Source organism: Sinohyriopsis cumingii, chromosome 12, assembly GCF_028554795.1.
Source record: "Sinohyriopsis cumingii isolate HCF-2022 chromosome 12, ASM2855479v2, whole genome shotgun sequence".
Taxonomy (NCBI): Eukaryota; Metazoa; Mollusca; class Bivalvia; order Unionida; family Unionidae; genus Sinohyriopsis; species Sinohyriopsis cumingii.
This window is the reverse complement of record NC_142972.1, coordinates 122,150,209-122,171,045: the sequence shown is the minus strand read 5'-3', so window position 1 is coordinate 122,171,045 and position 20,837 is coordinate 122,150,209. Positions and strand designations below refer to the sequence as shown.

Genomic DNA, 20,837 nt, shown 5'->3' with positions numbered 1-20,837 from the left:
TTGCTGTTGCTACTCATCCTGAATGAAAGTCTTATTGACATGGAGTTTTCACCAAAAAGACAACTTCTTGTGATGTTACCTTGGTTCTAAATCAGATTGGTGCCAGTCTGGATGTCTGCTTGGTTCTAAATCAGATTGGTTCCAGTCTGGATGTCTACTTGGTTCTAAATCAGATTGGTGCCAGTCTGGATGTCTACTTGGTTCTAAATCAGATTGGTGCCAGTCTGGATGTCTACTTGGTTCTAAATCAGATTGGTGCCAGTCTAGATGTCTACTTGGTTCTAAATTAGATTGGTGCCGGTCTGGATGTCTGCTTGGTTCTAAATCAGATTGGTGCCAGTCTAAATGTCTACTTGGTTCTAAATCAGATTGGTGCCAATCTGGATGTCTACTTGGTTCTAAATCAGACTGATGCCAGTCTGGATGTCTACTTGGTTCTAGATCAGATTGGTGCCAGTCTGGATGTCTACTTGGTTCTAAATCAGGCTGGTGCCAGTTTGGATATCCAGTAAAGCCATAACAGCAATGTCTTCAAAATCTTATTGTCACTACTCCTTCTAGTAAAACCAAAGTCATGTTGACATAGTGTTTTCACCAGAAGAATTCTTATAATGTATGGTTGGTCGTTAATGAAAATGGTGCTAATCTAATTTCAGATATGGCTGTGACAGTTGAAAATCTTGCTATCACAGCTTCTTATGAATGAATGGTCATGTCAGTATGTGTTGTCATTAAATGACTTCTTATAATGTTTTGTTGATGCTAAATTAAATTGGTGCTGATCTGAGAATGAGAAGAGTTCTAATGAAATCTACTTTGTCCTAAATGAAAATGGGGTCAATCTGACATTCAGTATGTCCAACGCAGCAGCTAATTTATGAGAGATGGTTTGAACCCTCAGCATTTAAAAGGAAGAAATGGCCTTATATCTAATTCCTGGAAATTCATTTTGCCAGTAGAGTGCCAGTCACTGATGTAATTCACATTATCGTTGTAACAAGAACAAAGCATTACTCAATTTTTATTTTCAACTTTTTTTTACATCAGTGACAAAATAATTTGTATGTGGAATATTTCCATCATTGCAGTTTCTTATTTTTTCCTAAAATCCTTCTGTATGTTCTAATCTTTCATGAGTCTCAAACCCTATTATCTTCACTTAAGCACATCTGCACACATATCACAAGCGGTAATGCCTGTTCCAACTTGAATGTGATTAATATGATGAATTTTATACAGATTGGTCACCACATTGAATAGCATCTTAAAATTCATATTTTTGTTATACTGGTCATATACCTGAATACTTTTGGGATGGCTTGTTGTCAGTCCATTGGCACATTTTTTTTATTGCTATTCCTTTCAACTACTTGAAAGATTGCCATGAAACTTTACACGTGCATTCATCGCAGGGTCAAGGCACACATACATGAAAATGTTGCCATTCAGACATTTATTATGACCTCATGGCTATCTTGTAAATCTCTACTTCTGATAAATGGATGGGGTTTTCATTGAAAGCCTTCTTATGCTGTCTCTCTATTTCTAAATGCCACTCATACATTAGATATGGCCATCATGTCAGCCATCTTGAAAACAGTGCTGATCTAAAATCCATTATGGCTGCCACAGTGATTATCATGAAAATCTTGAGATTGCTACTACTCTTGAATCGATTGTCATTTCTTGTTATGATTGGTTGGTCCTATCTAAAAATGGTACTAATTTATTATACAAGATGGACACCACATCGGCTCAAGAATATCAGAGATGGTTTTAGTGCTCGTCACTTAAAAAAGAATAATGGCCTCTGTAAAACAGGGGGAGTGAATTGTCCCTCCAAATTTGGTTTTCGTTATCTAGGGGTTGACCGCCCTTGATGTTATTGCCTGGTTTGAGTAATTGTAAATATAAGTGGTGAAACTTACAGGTGAAATAGACCGAGATCTGAGCAGGTATATAGAACAAACCAACACGAGCCCCCGTACATGTAAACAAACAATTTAATCAATTACATAAAAACACTGTGAAAATTCATTACATCAGGAATGTACTCTGCTTTTAGAAATTTAACTTTCACCGAAATACAAAGAAAACGCAAATAGATTTAAATAAAATAGCCGATCTGTTTACTGATAGGTATAATTCATCATAGGATCGAGTGAACAATCGAAGTCAGCGTCTTGTACGATTTCATAACCTGCTCGTCCCCAGTCTGTTTTGCTTCTCAGGAGCTATTTTCTCCCTTTTAAATAAATATAAATGGAGACAACCTAAATTTCCCGTTATTTATGAAACAGTTAATTCTTCATTATTCTCCCTCGTTATCAGATTTCACTATCAGTGCTAAACAGACGCTAAGGCTATCAATCGACTCCACATGTCCTATAATGACCCTAGTTAGTCAAATGGCTAATTCGTTACGCCTTGACCTTACACATTAATACATATGCAAAGCCTGTGGTTCTGAGCCAGCCTCACTTTACACAACGAATAAATAGGATACATCACATCAATCAATTACTAGATCATTTCAGTCAATACACACTTATTCTTAATCATACGTGAAATCTTCTAAATTCGGCGAATTCACATGGATTCTCGTAATCATATTAACTAATGTATTAAATTTTTAGAACATAATTCTTTTGCAAACAAGACGACAGATTCAAACAATTCATCAAACTTATCTAAAGAAGACTAATGTACAACTTCCTATGTATAAACTCAACACATTTATACTTCATAAAGCAAATTATTACACGAATGTAGAAAAAAGATTCATGCAGATACAAATAAATAACTTCTGCAAAGCATTATATATGGCATCAACAAATTACATGGAATTGTCACACTACCTTTGCTTTCAACGTTCCTCCCTCTAATCGGTAAATTAGTTCGTTGGTTCCTTTCGACAATAGTCCCTTTTGGACAACAGTTCCTTTTACAAGAATTTCTTGCAAATCCTGAGTCCTACTTTTTGGGTTTCCACTTATAGGAAAAGCTTAGACTGATTAGAATTTCGATGTAGTGGTTTAAAAAACCTAGAGAATTTTGTGTGGGAAACACGCCCCCTTATTTAATATAACCAATCAGAATCAAATATCTCTGCCGCCTTTTTCCAGAGGCGCCAAAGTCAGGGTTAGCTTGACCTGGTAGTTTGAGTAACAGAGTTTCTGCATTCTCTCAATTGTGACAACTGTACCATGAAAATGAAGTTTTTCTTGTCCCAAATTGTCTGCCTGGCTGCTGTATAAACAAATGTTTAATTAGGAACAGAATTCTCCCTCTAAAGGACATTACCGTACATGGTAGTATGGCGATATGATACACACTTGTCTCCATAAATCTAATTAATGGTTCTCTGGTCTCAACTAATGTATTCTTGTTAGATCGACATAAAATTTGCCACTTCACAGCCTCATCTTGGATTCCTGGATTTTTGGCTTGTAGGACATAGGTTTGGGACTGTTTTTTATTTGGATCATTGTTTGAAAAGAGCAATCTTTTCTCAATATAATGTAGTTTATTTCATTAAAATATCATGAACATTATGATAGATATGCTGGTTTCATGTAACAGTCTTTTGATATTAGAAATTCCCTCATACAGTGTCATTTTTCTATGACATATTGTCTGAAGGGTTATCTTCTTTTATCATATTTTGATTATTAATGAAGAATTACAACAGTGCTGCAAATACTGTATGCATTATAAATTGTAGCATGTAGTTGTATCAGCATTTGTTAGGTATAGTGCATTTGTATATAGCCTAATTTGCATAATGCACCACGCAGATTGAAAACACGTAGATGAAGAATACATAACAGTTCTTGCAATATTTGTTACCAGTTGCCTGCATATTATTTTATCAATGCAGTAATGAGACACCTTGTCTCAACAACACATATTTAGGTTCCAAGTCTTAACTGTAAATGAAATTTTACCAGTATGTGTTAATTTAGAATTCAAAATAAAGTACACAGACAATAATCCATCTATTACCTGACAATGGATCTCTCAGATCTGTGAATTTGTACTATATATACTTTGCTGATGTGTCCAACTGCAAACTGCACAAACCCAGATCTGCCATCGCATAATGTGCCAGCAGATCTGTGTCTGTGCAGTTTGTTTGAAGTGGTCAGTAGAATAAACAGCATAGACCCTAATCTGCAGGTGCATCATAAAATGGCAGATCAGGATCTTTGTTGCTTGAGTTTGACAAACTTATAAGTGACTATATACAGTACTTACCTATAGTGATAGCATGACATATATGCCTCTTTGCTAGCCTTAGTTTCTGCATCAACACTAAAGACTTGTGTTCAAGTTTGTGTATGATATATATATACAGCATACATCATACTGCTGTCCACAGGTCAGATATAGTGTTTCAATGGAGCCTTCACTAATTTACATAAAAATATATCAGTATTTAGAAATGTGAATCTCCCCAAATTGATGGATCACCTACTCTGCCAACCTGTTGGTGAAACATTTTCAGATTTTTGATAACAATGGCCTACTGACCACTGCTATGGTTGGCTAGATTTGAGAGTTACATACCTGACAACTTGTTGATGGCTTGCTTTAGCAGTTCTGACACTTTCCAGATTGCCACTTTATTACACAGAAATTCAAATTGCCATATCTTCAGACATTCTCATCCAATTTTCATGAAATTCTTGGCATATACTTAGATTTTGTGGTGTTTTTAGTGTAAGTTTTGCTGTAATAAAGACTGATTTTCTTTTACAAGAATTTCTATGCTAATTAGGAGGTGGATCTGTCTTTCTTCAGGTTATCATCATTTACTATGAGACACTTGACAAAAGTCCTAGTATACGACATTATCAACTATATACAGGAAATGCATTTTTCTAGAAATGAAATGCATGCTCACACTTTATATCTGTCACTGCAGACGAAGTGTCTTATAGCATGTTCTTATTTACTCTACTGTTGGGCTTAAAAATTAGTCAGAAAGTCCGAACTAGTTAATTTCCAGTCTTACTAGTATTTTCATAATATCAGTAGTCTGATGACTAGTACAATTTCAGTTGTTACCAGTCATTGATATGAGTGAAGGACTAGTAAAGATTCAGCAGGACTAGTAATTTATCATAGTCCTTCTGGCTACAAAGAATCTAGACCTGTATAATGTTATACATTTAATGCAAGATTACGGTAATTCTCCTCTGATACATCCTTCCACAACTTTTCACAGAATTTGGGCAAGTTAAGTCATATTGCAAACAATAAGGATCTTGGTCTGTCATAGCATAATGTGCCTGCAGATCAGGGTCTGTGTTGTTTGTACTACTGATTACTCTTAACAGATTGCACAGACCCAGATCTGTGGGCACTTTATGCAACAGCAGATCTGGGTCTGTGTATTTTGCAGTTGGACTCTACTTATAAGCACTTTTATATGGTAGTGGCGGAGAGTTCTCATATTGTTAATGTAAATATATCTTTCAAAGCCAATCGACTTATTTTCACCCAAAAATACATTTTTAGAAATTTGGCTGTGTTGTAAAAACTTATATTTAATTAGGTATACCCTACATACAGACATTTTTATTTGAAAGCCGACGGCATCACAACTTCAACTACTGAACTAGAGCATCATTTAAGTCCATTAATTCTTTTAAACAGCTGCAATAATGTGTGATGCATCATGTTGTGATATCCATCCATTGACATGTCCATATGTTCTCTAATTCATTTCAGCAAAATAAGCTCAGGTCCTCTATCATCTGCCATCACCAAACTTTGGAAGTAGCTTACATTTAGGGCCAGTAAAAACCCTGGGCCGTTTTGGGCTCAAAAGTCGAAGTCACAGGGACTGAAAAAAGGCAGACTCCACAAAATAACTTGATTTTTGTGTACCATATACCTTGACCAAACTTTGTAAATGGCATGCATATGAGACAAGAGAACTGTTGTTATTTGGGTCAAAAGTTTAAAGATATGGGTCCCAGTTACTCTAGAAAAGAAAAATAGCTTCTACATGATATATTGAGTTCTTTATCACCTATTTTGACCAACTGTTTCAAATGGCTTGCTTTTCAGACACTTAAGACACTTATTCATTTTGTTGTCAAAAAGGTCATGGTTAGAGAGATGGGGGGGGGGATGATTTCCAAAACCAAATATATTATGTATCCTGTAACTTGACTAAACTTGGTCAGTGGCTTGCATGCAAGTCAAGGACTTGACTGAACCTGGTCCATGGCTTACATTCAAGTCAAGGACTTGACTGAACCTGGTCGATGGCTTGGATTCAAGTCAAGGACTTGACTAAACTTGGTCAATGTCTTGCATTCAGGTCAAGGACTTCATTGAACCTGGTCAATGGCTTGCATTCAAGTCAAGGACTTGACCGAACTTGGTCAATGGCTTGCATTTAAGTCAAGGACTTGACTGAACTTGGTCAATGATTTGCATTCAAGTCAAGGACTTGACTGAACTTGGTCAGTGGCTTGCATTCAAGTCAAAGACTTGACTGAACTTGGTCAATGGTTTGCATTCAAGTCAAGGACATGACTAAGCTTGGTCAGTGTCTTGCATTTAAGTCAAGGACTTGACTGAAATTGGTCAATGGCTTGCATTTAAGTCAAGGACTTGACTGAACTTGGTCAATGGCTTGCATTCAAGTCAAAGACTTGACTGAACTTGGTCAATGGTTTGCATTCAAGTCAAGTACTTGAAAATGTTATTGTCACTACTCCTTCTAGTAAAAGCAAAGTCATGTTGACATAGTGTTTTCACCAGAAGAATTCTTATAATGTATGGTTGGTCGTTAATGTGATTTCAGATATGGCTGTGACAGTTGAAAATCTTGCTATCACAACTTCTTATGAATGAATGGTCATATCAGTATGTGTTGTCATTAAATGAATTCTTATAATGTTTTGTTGATGCAAAATTAAATTGGTGCTGATCCTTTTACAAGAATTTCTTGCAAATCCCCGGAGTCCTACTTTTTGGGTTTCCACTTATAGGAAAAGCTTAGACTGATTAGAATTTTGTGTGGGAAACATGCCCCCTTATTTAATGTAACCAATCAGAATCAAATATCTCTGCCGCCTTTTTCCAGAGGCGCCAAAGTCAGGGTTAGCTTGACCTGGTAGTTTGAGTAACAGAGTTTCTGCGTTCTCTCAATTGTGACATTTTTACCATGAAAATGAAGTTTTTCTTGTCCCAAATTGTCCGCCTGGCTGCTGTATAAACAAATGTTTAATTAGGAACAGAATTCTCCCTCTAAAGGACATTACCATACACGATAGTATGGCGATATGATATGCGCTTGTCTCCATAAATCTAATTAATGGTTCTCTGGTCTCAACTAATGTATTCTTGTTAGATCGACATAAAATTTGCCACTTCACAGCCTCATCTTGGATTCCTGGATTTTTGGCTTGTAGGACATAGGTTTGGGACTGTTTTTTATTTGAATCATTGTTTGAAAAGAGCAATCTTTTCTCAATATAATGTAGTTTATTTCATTAAAATATCATGAACATTATGATAGATATGCTGGTTTCATGTAACAGTCTTTTGATATTAGAAATTCCCTCATACAGTGTCATTTTTCTATGACATATTGTCTGAAGGGTTATCTTCTTTTATCATATTTTGATTATTAATGAAGAATTACAACAGTGCTGCAAATACTGTATGCATTATAAATTGTAGCATGTAGTTGTATCAGCATTTGTTAGGTATAGTGCATTTGTATATAGCCTAATTTGCATAATGCACCACGCAGATTGAAAACACGTAGATGAAGAATACATAACAGTTCTTGCAATATTTGTTACCAGTTGCCTGCATATTATTTTATCAATGCAGTAATGAGACACCTTGTCTCAACAACACATATTTAGGTTCCAAGTCTTAACTGTAAATGAAATTTTACCAGTATGTGTTAATTTAGAATTCAAAATAAAGTACACAGACAGTAATCCATCTATTACCTGACAATGGATCTCTCAGATCTGTGAATTTGTACTATATATACTTTGCTGATGTGTCCAACTGCAAACTGCACAAACCCAGATCTGCCATCGCATAATGTGCCAGCAGATCTGTGTCTGTGCAGTTTGTTTGAAGTGGTCAGTAGAATAAACAGCATAGACCCTAATCTGCAGGTGCATCATAAAATGGCAGATCAGGATCTTTGTTGCTTGAGTTTGACAAACTTATAAGTGACTATATACAGTACTTACCTATAGTGATAGCATGACATATATGCCTCTTTGCTAGCCTTAGTTTCTGCATCAACACTAAAGACTTGTGTTCAAGTTTGTGTATGATATATATATACAGCATACATCATACTGCTGTCCACAGGTCAGATATAGTGTTTCAATGGAGCCTTCACTAATTTACATAAAAATATATCAGTATTTAAAAATGTGAATCTCCCCAAATTGATGGATCACCTACTCTGCCAACCTGTTGGTGAAACATTTTCAGATTTTTGATAACAATGGCCTACTGACCACTGCTATGGTTGGCTAGATTTGAGAGTTACATACCTGACAACTTGTTGATGGCTTGCTTTAGCAGTTCTGACACTTTCCAGATTGCCACTTTATTACACAGAAATTCAAATTGCCATATCTTCAGACATTCTCATCCAATTTTCATGAAATTCTTGGCATATACTTAGATTTTGTGGTGTTTTTAGTGTAAGTTTTGCTGTAATAAAGACTGATTTTCTTTTACAAGAATTTCTATGCTAATTAGGAGGTGGATCTGTCTTTCTTCAGGTTATCATCATTTACTATGAGACACTTGACAAAAGTCCTAGTATACGACATTATCAACTATATACAGGAAATGCATTTTTCTAGAAATGAAATGCATGCTCACACTTTATATCTGTCACTGCAGACGAAGTGTCTTATAGCATGTTCTTATTTACTCTACTGTTGGGCTTAAAAATTAGTCAGAAAGTCCGAACTAGTTAATTTCCAGTCTTACTAGTATTTTCATAATATCAGTAGTCTGATGACTAGTACAATTTCAGTTGTTACCAGTCATTGATATGAGTGAAGGACTAGTAAAGATTCAGCAGGACTAGTAATTTATCATAGTCCTTCTGGCTACAAAGAATCTAGACCTGTATAATGTTATACATTTAATGCAAGATTACGGTAATTCTCCTCTGATACATCCTTCCACAACTTTTCACAGAATTTGGGCAAGTTAAGTCATATTGCAAACAATAAGGATCTTGGTCTGTCATAGCATAATGTGCCTGCAGATCAGGGTCTGTGTTGTTTGTACTACTGATTACTCTTAACAGATTGCACAGACCCAGATCTGTGGGCACTTTATGCAACAGCAGATCTGGGTCTGTGTATTTTGCAGTTGGACTCTACTTATAAGTACTTTTATATGGTAGTGGCGGAGAGTTCTCATATTGTTAATGTAAATATATCTTTCAAAGCCAATCGACTTATTTTCACCCAAAAATACATTTTTAGAAATTTGGCTGTGTTGTAAAAACTTCTATTTAATTAGGTATACCCTACATACAGACATTTTTATTTGAAAGCCGACGGCATCACAACTTGAACTACTGAACTAGAGCATCATTTAAGTCCATCAATTCTTTTAAACAGCTGCAATAATGTGTGATGCATCATGTTGTGATATCCGTCCATTGACACATCCATATGTTCTCTAATTCATTTCAGCAAAATAAGCTCAGGTCCTCTATCATCTGCCATCACCAAACTTTGGAAGTAGCTTACATTTAGGGCCAGTAAAAACCCTGGGCCGTTTTAGGCTCAAAAGTCGAAGTCACAGGGACTGAAAAAAGGCAGACTCCACAAAATAACTTGATTTTTGTGTACCGTATACCTTGACCAAACTTTGTAAATGGCATGCATATGAGACAAGAGAACTGTTGTTATCTGAGTCAAAAGTTTAAAGATATGGGTCCCAGTTACTCTAGAAAAGAAAAATAGCTTCTACATGATATATTGAGTTCTTTATCACCTATTTTGACCAACTGTTTCAAATGGCTTGCTTTTCAGACACTTAAGACACTTATTCATTTTGTTGTCAAAAAGGTCAAGGTTAGAGAGATTGGGGGGGGGGGGAAATGACTTCCAAAACCAAATATATTATGTATCCTGTAACTTGACTAAACTTGGTCAATGGCTTGCATGCAAGTCAAGGACTTGACTGAACCTGGTCAATGGCTTACATTCAAGTCAAGGACTTGACTGAACCTGGTCAATGGCTTGCATTCAAGTCAAGGACTTGACTAAACTTGGTCAATGCCTTGCATTCAGGTCAAGGACTTGATTGAACCTGGTCAATGGCTTGCATTCAAGTCAAGGACTTGACCAAACTTGGTCAATGGCTTGCATTTAAGTCAAGGACTTGACTGAACTTGGTCAGTGATTTGCATTCAAGTCAAGGACTTGACTAAGCTTGGTCAATGGCTTGCATTCAAGTCAAGGACTTACTGAACTTGGTCAATGGCTTGCATTCAAGTCAAAGACTTGACTGAACTTGGTCAGTGGTTTGCATTCAAGTCAAGGACTTGACTAAGCTTGGTCAGAGTCTTGCATTTAAGTCAAGGACTTGACTGAACTTGGTCAATGGCTTGCATTCAAGTCAAAGACTTGACTGAACTTGGTCAATGGTTTGCATTCAAGTCAAGGACGACTGAACTTGGTCAATGGTTTGCATTCAAGTCAAGTACTTGACTAAGCTTGGTCAATGTTTTACATTTAAGTCAAGGACTTAACTGAAATTGGTCAATGACTTGCATTTAAGTGAAGGACTTGACTGAACTTGGTCAGTGGCTTGCATTCAAGTCAAAGACTTAACTGAACTTGGTCAATGGTTTGCATTCAAGTCAAGGACTTGACTAAGTTTGGTCAATGGCTTGCATTCAAGTCAAGGACTTTTTAAACTTCAAAATTGCTTAAGTCTTGTGCCACAAACCATGACCAGAAAATTTTGTGGATAGTTGAATTTGAAATGAGAAAAGCACCTGACAAATTTGGAGTCAGATGGTCAAATGTTACGATCACTGAGATTGAAAGAAGAAATTTTCACAAAATAATTTTAGTTTTTGTCTTTTACCAGGACCAAATTTTTTCGTGGATTGCTTGCATTAAAGAAAAGGAAGAAACCCTTTGATTTTGGATTTGAAAGGGCAAGCTTCTGACCAATGAAAGAGGGTTTAACATGAAAGTTGCATCAGTTGCTATTCATGGCTAGCATATAGTGTACTATTTAAGGGGTACTATCATTTCACCATACATGTACTTTAAGTTATATCTAAGTCATATTTCTTTCCTGCACACTTTTCCTGATTCTTTCTTGTGCATTGGTCAGTAGTTTTCTACTATCAGTTATAGCACTAAAGCAGAGAGAAGTATTAATAGCTCTAGCTGGTTCAGGCACAAAGGTCTATTCCAATCAAAATGTCAGGTGGGGGTTGGTATATAGGAATAGGGATGTTTTTGTGTCATTCTGTACGTACATCCATCATCAGTAGACAGTGAATTCTGCTTATTGCTTTGAGTTAGCTGTAATCTGTCTAGCTTCATAGGTGGTCTACTCTTAGGTAGAGAAAGATCATAATCGATCTAGGGGTTGGATTGTGGTTAATGAATCAAGTTTCTTGCACCAAGTTGTTATTAAACTTTAAGGATTCACTGTATTAATTCATTTCTCACAGTAAACCTTTGTTAACACCATGATATTAACAATTTAATAACTTTAAATTTTTGAGTGCTCATGAACAAACCTATATTTATCATTATTGATGCAACATGGATGACAGCATATGTATTGAGAAAACCATATGAGCCACTGCATTTTCTGGATCTATGTGTGCTTTCAATTCAGCACCAAGGAGTCAGGTGCTAATTTCAGTAATGAGTGTTCCAAACTCAGGTCTAAGGACTGAAATTCCATCAGTAAAACAATGTCTCTATTTAGTTAGTTAAAATAGGATAAGCTCTCAAAAAAATCATTTTCCTAAAATCTAATTTTCATTATCAAGCAATCCTGGCCAGCGAAACCCATATATACTCTATTTTATCTTCACCCAATCCAGACTGGTTCCCATGTTTCCATACCATAAGTCCTTAAAGGTGGACTCTGTACTGGTATTGGGGTTCACAGGGCTAGGTCACTTGAGCTAAAATTGAAAATTTGGTTTTGGTACAGTGAATCAGGTTTCATGTAGAATTTTTTGACAGATTTCTTAGATGGATTTGCACTTGGCTATAGGCAGAACTGTTATGACTTAGGGCATCAAAACTTAAAAGGTCAAGGTTGCTGGATTTTTTAAAAACATTTCTTTGCTAATGGACAATAAATCCAGGTTTTTACAATGTTTTTTTATCAAGCTTTTAGTAAGGACAGTGTTCAATCAATTTGGAACTGAACTTTAAACAGGCTTAGATTGTGGGAGTTGGCAGTGTAATTTTTTGTTCTTGCTAGGTTCAGTTTTCTACAACAATTGTTCCTGAAACTTCCAGGTTGGACTGCTCATGAGTATTTCTTGTTGGGGAGTCTTGAGTATGTTATCAATAGTCAAGGTTTCAAATTAAAAATTGCAGTTTTTGTTTGCACTGGACAACTACTGTTTCCATCATACATTTCATCTCATAATTCATAGTGATTTGGGATTGAAAGATGACAACCTTATTTTGGGGTCAAGGCCACTGAAGTTGAAATGAGGTTTTGGCTTTTCTCCAAAATCAGTCGAGTTTTTAACTGCCATTTTTAAATCAAAGTTTTTACATGAATATCTTTGAATAATTGCATCAGTGTTATGATTTTGAAGATAGAAGGTCAAGATCACTGGGAGTCATGGGTAGTCATTCTTCTGATGGCTGTTTTTACCAGAGGTGACAAATATTTCAGTGTGCTGCATTTACAGACCATACTTGTGTACATTTTTATTATCAGATTACAAGTGTACATCATTTTGACCGCAAAGAAAATTTGACAAATTACAGAAGTTGCTGTGTGAAATGGTCTTTGATCTGAATGCAGTTGACTTACTCCTGCATTAATGTAGATACCAAGAGCTGTGTTGCCACTGCTTTTCAGGCCCCTAATCAGTAAGGGATGTCCTTGATGTTGAGTTCAATAAGTGAAGACTAGCTTATTTTACTTGTTTTTTTTACCCCAACTTAGAGGCAGGAGTATATAGAAATATTTTCATCCATCCATCCATCCTTCTGTCCAGAACTTAGCACAACTAATTTGATGTTTTTTGATGAATTGCCATGAAACTTGGCAAATATTATTGTCATCAGTCACTGATATGCATCTCATCAACTCGCTTACCTTCTGGAATTTTTAAGAGTTATTGCCCTTTTTTGTCTCGTAGTAGTGTATGACATAAACTCAACTAGTACCACATTTTTGTGGGATTACTATGAAAATTTATGTATATTGTGGTCATCATCTAAAGAAATTTCATGTTCATCTAGTCCCACATTTTGAGGGCATTACCACAGTGGCCATCTCGAAAATCTTGTGATTGCTGCTTCTCTAGAATGGATGGTCATATCAGCATGGGGTTTCATTACAAGACTTCTTACGATATCTAGTTTGTCCTGAACGAAAATGGTACCAATCTGACACCATGGCAGTCAACTTGAAAATCTTTACATTGCTGTACAGAAAGTCCTATTATCGTGGGGTTTTCATCAGAATGCTTCTTATGATATCTAGTTGGGCCTAGTGAAAATGTTGCCTTCCAGACATGGTGTCTGGTTGGTGTTAAATACAAATTGTGTTGATCTGATAACCAGTATGGCCACCACGGTGACCATCTTGAGGATCATATAGCTACTGGATGGATGGAAAGGCATATCAACATCGCATTTGCACCAGAAGACTTCTTATGTTCCAGCCAAGTCACCTTTGTAGCCATCTTGATAATGTTGTTATTGTTACTCCACCTAAATGGAAAGTCATATTGACTTTGCGTATTTTATTGAGTTTTCACATGCAGATGAATTCTGGTATCTAATTGGTTGTTAATGAAAATGGTGCCACTCTGTCCTCAAATATGAGAGTCCCATTATCACAGCTAGTCAGATTTATTTTAGACAAATTGCCATGAAGCATGGAGAATGTTATGTTCATCACCTGATTGTGTGCATATCGTCAAATTACATTCCTTCTCCAGTTATTTTTATAACTATTGCCCTTTTTATGTTGTATAGTATGTGACATTATCTCAAAAATTCACCTTGCCCCACTGTGTCTCTTGCATTTTTAAAAAAAAAACTTTTCCCTGTGAACCTTAGTACATGCTGTGGTCATTATCTTATGATGAACATATCGTCTTTGTATTGCACTGATTTTTGTTAAAGTTATTGCCCTCCTTGGAATTGCAACTGAATGCAGTGTATGGCAGAAATTGGTGAATGCAGCTGCTGTTGCTCTGAAACTTAATGTATATTATGGTCGTATTAGAAAATATGTCAACAAATCATTATACTGACACCATTTTCAGCAGAGTTATTTACTTTTTAAAACTATGGTTTCAACTCCATCATGGAGGCATGGGTATGTTTTTATATGCCTTTTCTGAATCAATGTCTTTTGTTGATGGTCAGTGTATGCAAAGTCATTGAAGGGAAAATCTAGCCTTCATACTTGTTATCTTCATTAAATTGTAGGCCATTTTATAAAACAAGATTGATCTAGGATAGAAGAAATCATTTTACTTGGTTATCTTGTATTGTCATGTGACATCTTTATTTTTTAAATGAATATAGGTGCTATGAATTTGTAAATTAAGGGATAATAGTTATTCATTCATTAGGGGCCCTAGGTAACTGAATTGTCTTAGGCCTTTATGGTCACTCACACATTTCTATTCTGTGCATGTGAGAATATTAATATGTAAGAAAGCTTGCCATTAGTTTCCCATGGGTTGGTGGTTCTTCCAGTGGTCTTCCAAGGTTATCCTCTGCCAAAATATACTGGCTGCTAACTTCAGTCTATCATGCAGTGAAAAATGTGATTAAACCTCACAAAATCAAACCAAATCAAACTATTCATTAATGTTTGTGATTTTATGGCATCATACATCCAATAGTTTGCATCTAAAATTGCATTTATTTTTTGTAAATGTACATGTATTCACACATGGTCTCTCTCTCTCTCTCTCTCACAGGGCCCTGAGTGGCTGAGTGGTCTAAAGTGCTCACTGTTAGGGATCACTGCCATCTCACCTCTGTCTGTGTTGGTTGAGTCTCAGGCTTGGCCAATGTGGGTACATGAGGAAGCTCGCCAGTAGCTTTTCCTGAGTCAGTGGTTTTTTCAGGGGTTTCTGGGTTCTTCCTTCACCATTTATACTGGTAGCCATGTATAGCCTATCTTGTGTTGAAAAATGGCACTAAACCGTACAACAGCAACAACAACAACAACTCCCTCTTTCACACACACACACACACACACACACACACACACCAAATGTGCAGGTTATGAATTACATTGCATGCCTTGTATAAGAAAATTGTAAAATTCTTTTTGGAAGAAATAAAAAGTTAAAGGCAGATTTTTCTCCAAAACTTGTGGGCCAGTTGTACTCATATTTTACAGATGTAATTAACAAAATGAACTCTGTTGATTGAATACATATTATATCTTAGTTGATTGATTCATATTATGTCTTACTCAGTTGATTGAGTGCATATTATTATATCTTGCTCAGTTGATTGAGTACATATTATATCTTGCTCAGTTGATTGAGTGCATATTATTATATCTTGCTCAGTTGACTGAGTACATATTATATCTTGCTCAGTTGATTGAATACATATTATATCTTGCTTAGTTGATTGAGTACATATTATATCTTGCTTAGTTGATTGAGCACGTATTATATCTTACCTTACAGAAAATAAGGGTTCTATTTGTATGATGAGAACATTTTGTACAATGATTGCAGTGCTTTAGTTATTATATTTAGGCCATGGATGCATTAAAAAATATTTATTACCTAGATTGTATGTACTTTACAAAAGCATCCCAGCTCTGCTGTATACTCATAAGAAAAGTCCAGCTACAAACTGCACTAACCCAGATCTGCCATCACATAATATGCTGGCAGATCAAGGTTTTTTTTGGCGGAGAGTAATCAGTAGAACAAACAACATAGACCCTGATCTGCAGGTACATAATGCTACAATTGATCATGATTTGTGTAGTTTACAGTTGGGCTCAACTTATAGACATTTATATATGGTAATTGATTTCTACTACTACTACTACTACTACTAATAATAATAATAATAATAATAATAATAATAATAATAATAATAATAATTATAATTCAATGCTTCTTTGCTATAATGCCATGCATGGTTCTATAAATCTAACCAACATTATCAATGAGAGTTTTTCTTAATTTACCTTAGTATTTAGACCTATCCAGACCTATTTCAAAATGTGCTAAAGTAACACATTTATAAGAGTGGAGGAAAGATCTAGAGGCCAATTTTGGTCTTGCCAACACTATCTGATATCTGTGAAAAAGGTTTAGCTAGCTGTGTTTACTTATACCTGAATGATTCCACAAATTACAATAAGCAGTCTGGTTTTAGGAATTCCCATTCCTGTCAGTAGTCATTGAAAAAACAACCATTGACAGTTGATACTTGAGGAGTAATTAAATTAATTAAGGAAATGTGAGAGGTGTTGTCTACCTTGACTTAAACAGGCATTTGATTTTGTAGAATGTCTAGCAGATAAAAGATAAAGGTAAAAAAATGGTATAAAATCTTTAAATCTGAATTTGTAATATAAACCACATTCTCTCAAAAAGCTCCAGATATTTCACAGGCGGTTTATCATCACAAAACTCCTTAATAGAGTTAACATAAAATATCAACAACAAAAATTTTCTCACTAAATTTGAGTTATTGTCATAGTTTAACCTTTCAGGTTTATACAAATGATACTGTTTGAACACCAGATATGGCTGCCATTACTGCATGTAGAAACATTTACATAATACAGAGAATTTGACCAACTTTACACAAAGCATCCTTGCATTGTGGCCTTTTAATGTTGGACAAATAATGCTGATGTACAGTCACATACGAATAAAGATAGGAAACAAGATAAACCTTGTTTTATAAAATATATATAGATAAGAGAATTTAAATGAATTTCAACAGAAAGCATCCTACTAACCAAGATTTAATGGTCAAGTGCTCTTGCATTTGGCTAATAGGCAGATGTCAGCCAGGTGAGCAATCTCAAGGCCACTTGGGCCTCTTGTTTTATCTGTAGTGGAAGCATACATGTTTTACAAATTCAAATTTAATTTAGTTGTTTGAATAAATATAGATACAAATATTTATTATTATTTACAACTAATTCTTAAGTATATTATGAAATTTGCAACATTTTAATTAGGAGATACTCCTTCCAAAATATAATTATGATTTGTATGCTTTGGTGATGTATTTTGGTGTGAACATTTGGACAAAACAGTAATCAGTGGGAATGACTTACTTGAAAGTGATCATAAAACCAAACTCACTCAGAACTTTTTTATTTAATTATCAAGACTTGACATTAGCTGAGTCAAAATAGGACATGTCCATGTTTTATTACAAGTCTCCTTTGTTGTTTAATTACAGAAAAAGAATTAGCCTCAGAACTTCATCATTCTTTTCTCACCCACTAACAGAGTTATCAGGAGTTTTTCCTTTCGGCTATACAGTATACACTCGCATGTAAGTTAGATCAACTGCATACTGAAAAGACCAAGGGATTGTTTCACTAACACTGGTGTAACTTATGGACAAAGTTGGAAGTTATGCATGCCATAAGATACGCAAAGTGAGCGTTTCTCGAACTTATATGTAAATGCGATACATCATCGCAACTTGCGCACCTGCTACAATGTTTAGTCCTGTGACTCTTTAGGGATAGGAGACAAGAAAAGTGTCCTTAGTAATGTAAACTTCTGACACGATTGACAGCTTCTCTGAGACAACAAAACTATCTTATCTGATGACCGCAATAGTGGAGGTAGATTCACGGTCTAGTAAATGGTCTTAGGGGAAAATTGATATAATACACTGGCAGAACTGGGTCTATACAGTTATTTTAGGAATATCCAGTAGAAGTAACAACATAGACCCTGATCTCATGGAGTAATATGTGACATTGATCAGGGTCTATATTGTTAGCAGTTGAACCTGATTAATAAGCAAGTACAGACAGTTGATAAGTTCACATGGGTCCATTTTGACATTATAGTGCAAATCATATGTTGACTTAAAATATTTTGCAATGTTTTCACCCAAGAAAAATGATCCATGCATTGGGCAAGAAGAAGAATGGTGGGCAGGACAGGAGTCTATACCAGATACATCATATGCTTTTCTGACATAAATCTTATCCCCATGGTGGGGGGGGAGATTTCTTTATACCACCCACATGCAAGGAAAGGTTGGTGCAAGTGGTTGAGCCTTGGCCACACTTTTTTGGGACAAAAATTATATTCAGAATAATATTCAGGTATCTAATAATAAAATAAAAAATTGTGCTTGCCGTGTTATTTTTCCCTGTTGCAGTACTTTACTTATCTCTTAAACAAGACCGCTTCGGTGGCCTAGTGGTTAGAGCATCTGCCTCTGATATGGGGGTTGCGGGTTCAAACCCTAGTCAAGTCATACCAAAGACTTTAAAAAATGGTACTAACAGCTGCCTCGCTTGGCATTCAGCATTAACAGGTTAGTGTTAGGACTGGCCAGCTTGGTGTCAGGATAATGTGACTGGGTGGGACATCATGCTACATGTCTGCGGCATGGTGCCCCAGTGCTAGACATCACTAAAAAATGCCACACTGCAGACATCATAGCGATATGACTGCAAAATTGTTAAAGTTAGTTAAAAATCCAAATCACACACACGCATATCTCTATACATAATTTGTCACTGAATCAATTCACTGTCTGATTGTTGACTGTGCGATACAGTCAAAGGGAGATTAAGCATAAATGACTGCTCTGACTTAATGGGACACAACATAACTAAGACAACACATTTTGTATCAAGAGCTTCATGTTATACAAATAATAATAATAATGATAACAATAATACATAATAAAATTACAGTTATGTTCACCTGTATAAAAATTGAAAATTATATATATTCTGCATCATCCACTGCAACAGTATAATTTATTTCATTAACATTTGCACTGTAAATGATGGATGGTATGTCGACCTATCCATTGATATTTTTGTCCTGCATTTGTTAATGCAACTTGTCCCATAGATTTTGATGGGTTGCCATGAAACCTAATATATATTATGGTCATGCTCTTTTTTGCCTTGTTATTTAATGTTGTGGCAATCTTGTTAGTATAACACATTGTTTGATGGGTTGCCATGAAACCTGATATATATTATGGTCATGCTCTTTTTTGCCTTGTTATTTAATGGTGTGGCAATCTTGTTAGTATAACACATTGTTTGATGGGTTGCCATGAAACCTGATATATATTATGGTCATGACCTGAAGAAGTGATCAGCACCAAAACACTTTGCTCCTGCAATGTTTGCTAGAGGTATTTGCTCTTTTTGTCTTGAAGTCATACATATGACATAAACGCATTAGCACAACTCATCTAGCTGTTTTTTATGGATTGCAATGCATCTTTTTAAATATTTTCGTCATCACTTGAAAATGTGCGTATCAAGGAAATTCTTTATTCCCAGAATTTTTGTTCCAGTTATTGCTCTTTTTTGCCTTGTTATTTAATAGTGTGGCAGTCTTGTTAGTATAACACATTGTTTGATGGATTGCCATGATGCTTGGTAAATAGTATGATTTCTTTAACTACAGAGTAATCTTCATCATGTAGTGGCAGTGGGTATTAGGGGAAGCATGGGTATATTTACATGAACAAATTGCTTACCTGTCCTCTAGTTATCTAATTCAGTAAAACAAAAAGTGGACAAATACAAGTGAAAATTAATGTATAGTTTGGAATAAATGAAAATGATGCCAAACTAAAATCTATTGTGGCCACCATGGTGGCCAGCTTAAAAATCTTGTTATAACTACTCCTCTTGAATGATTGGTAATATTGCCATGGGGTTTTCATCAAAATGATTGGTAATATTGGCATGGGGTTTTCATCAAAATGATTGGTAATATTGCCATGGGGTTTTCATCAAAATGATTGGTAATATTGCCATGGGGTTTTCATCAAAATGATTGGTAATATTGCCATGGGGTTTTCATCAAAATGATTGGTAATATCACCATGGGGTTTTCATCAAAAGACTTCTAATGATATCTGGTTGGTCCTAAATGAAAATGGTGCCAAGCTTTGATCCATTAAGGCTAGGCAATCACAGTGGGTGATTGAAAATTTTGTTATTGCTCAGTTGAAAAAGAAGAAATGGTCTTATCTTGAAATTCTTTTCTTTCAACTGAGTGTCTGTCCCTTTGAGGGATTCTTGTTATATTGTTGTAATTACTAACACAACCATCTTTACCCTGTATTTTTTGGACAGCAATAATTTTTTAATTTTAGACAAATATAGGGGCAAAGAAAATTTACAACAAAAAGCTTATGGTTCGGGTTGAGGTAGGGCAAGTTTGACCTCTTTTTTTTCTGAAGCTGGCCAATTAATGATTGTGTTTGAAATGTGGATAAGAAGAAATCAAATTCATAGCAGTATATATCAGCTGATCTTGACATCTTTGATCTAAATGTTGGTTCCAAACAAGAGAATACCTACAATGGAATAGTGAATTCATTTAAATGTCAAAACTGCCAAGTATG

The 20,837-nt window shown here is 35.5% G+C and overlaps 2 protein-coding genes across 7 annotated transcripts in view; one reads left to right on the top strand and one right to left on the bottom strand.

Moving 5' to 3' along the window:
* The window catches only part of LOC149787366 (protein disulfide-isomerase TMX3-like), a 337,613-nt gene that overhangs the window by 159,327 nt on the left and 157,449 nt on the right, over positions 1-20,837 (top strand). The window lies entirely within an intron of this gene.
* Positions 1-20,837, bottom strand: part of LOC149787367 (techylectin-5A-like) — a 206,924-nt gene that overhangs the window by 79,697 nt on the left and 106,390 nt on the right. For 2 of the 5 annotated variants that reach the window (XR_016425158.1, XM_089977944.1), the window contains exon 1: positions 4,570-4,792. The exons of 1 other annotated variant lie outside the window; for it this stretch is intronic. The gene's annotated coding sequence lies outside the window, so the exon portion shown is untranslated. Of the gene's footprint in view, positions 1-2,858; positions 3,000-4,257; positions 4,408-4,569; positions 4,793-20,837 lie in introns of those variants that run through there. 2 more of the 5 variants (XM_089977945.1, XM_089977946.1) reach the window with 2 other exon arrangements.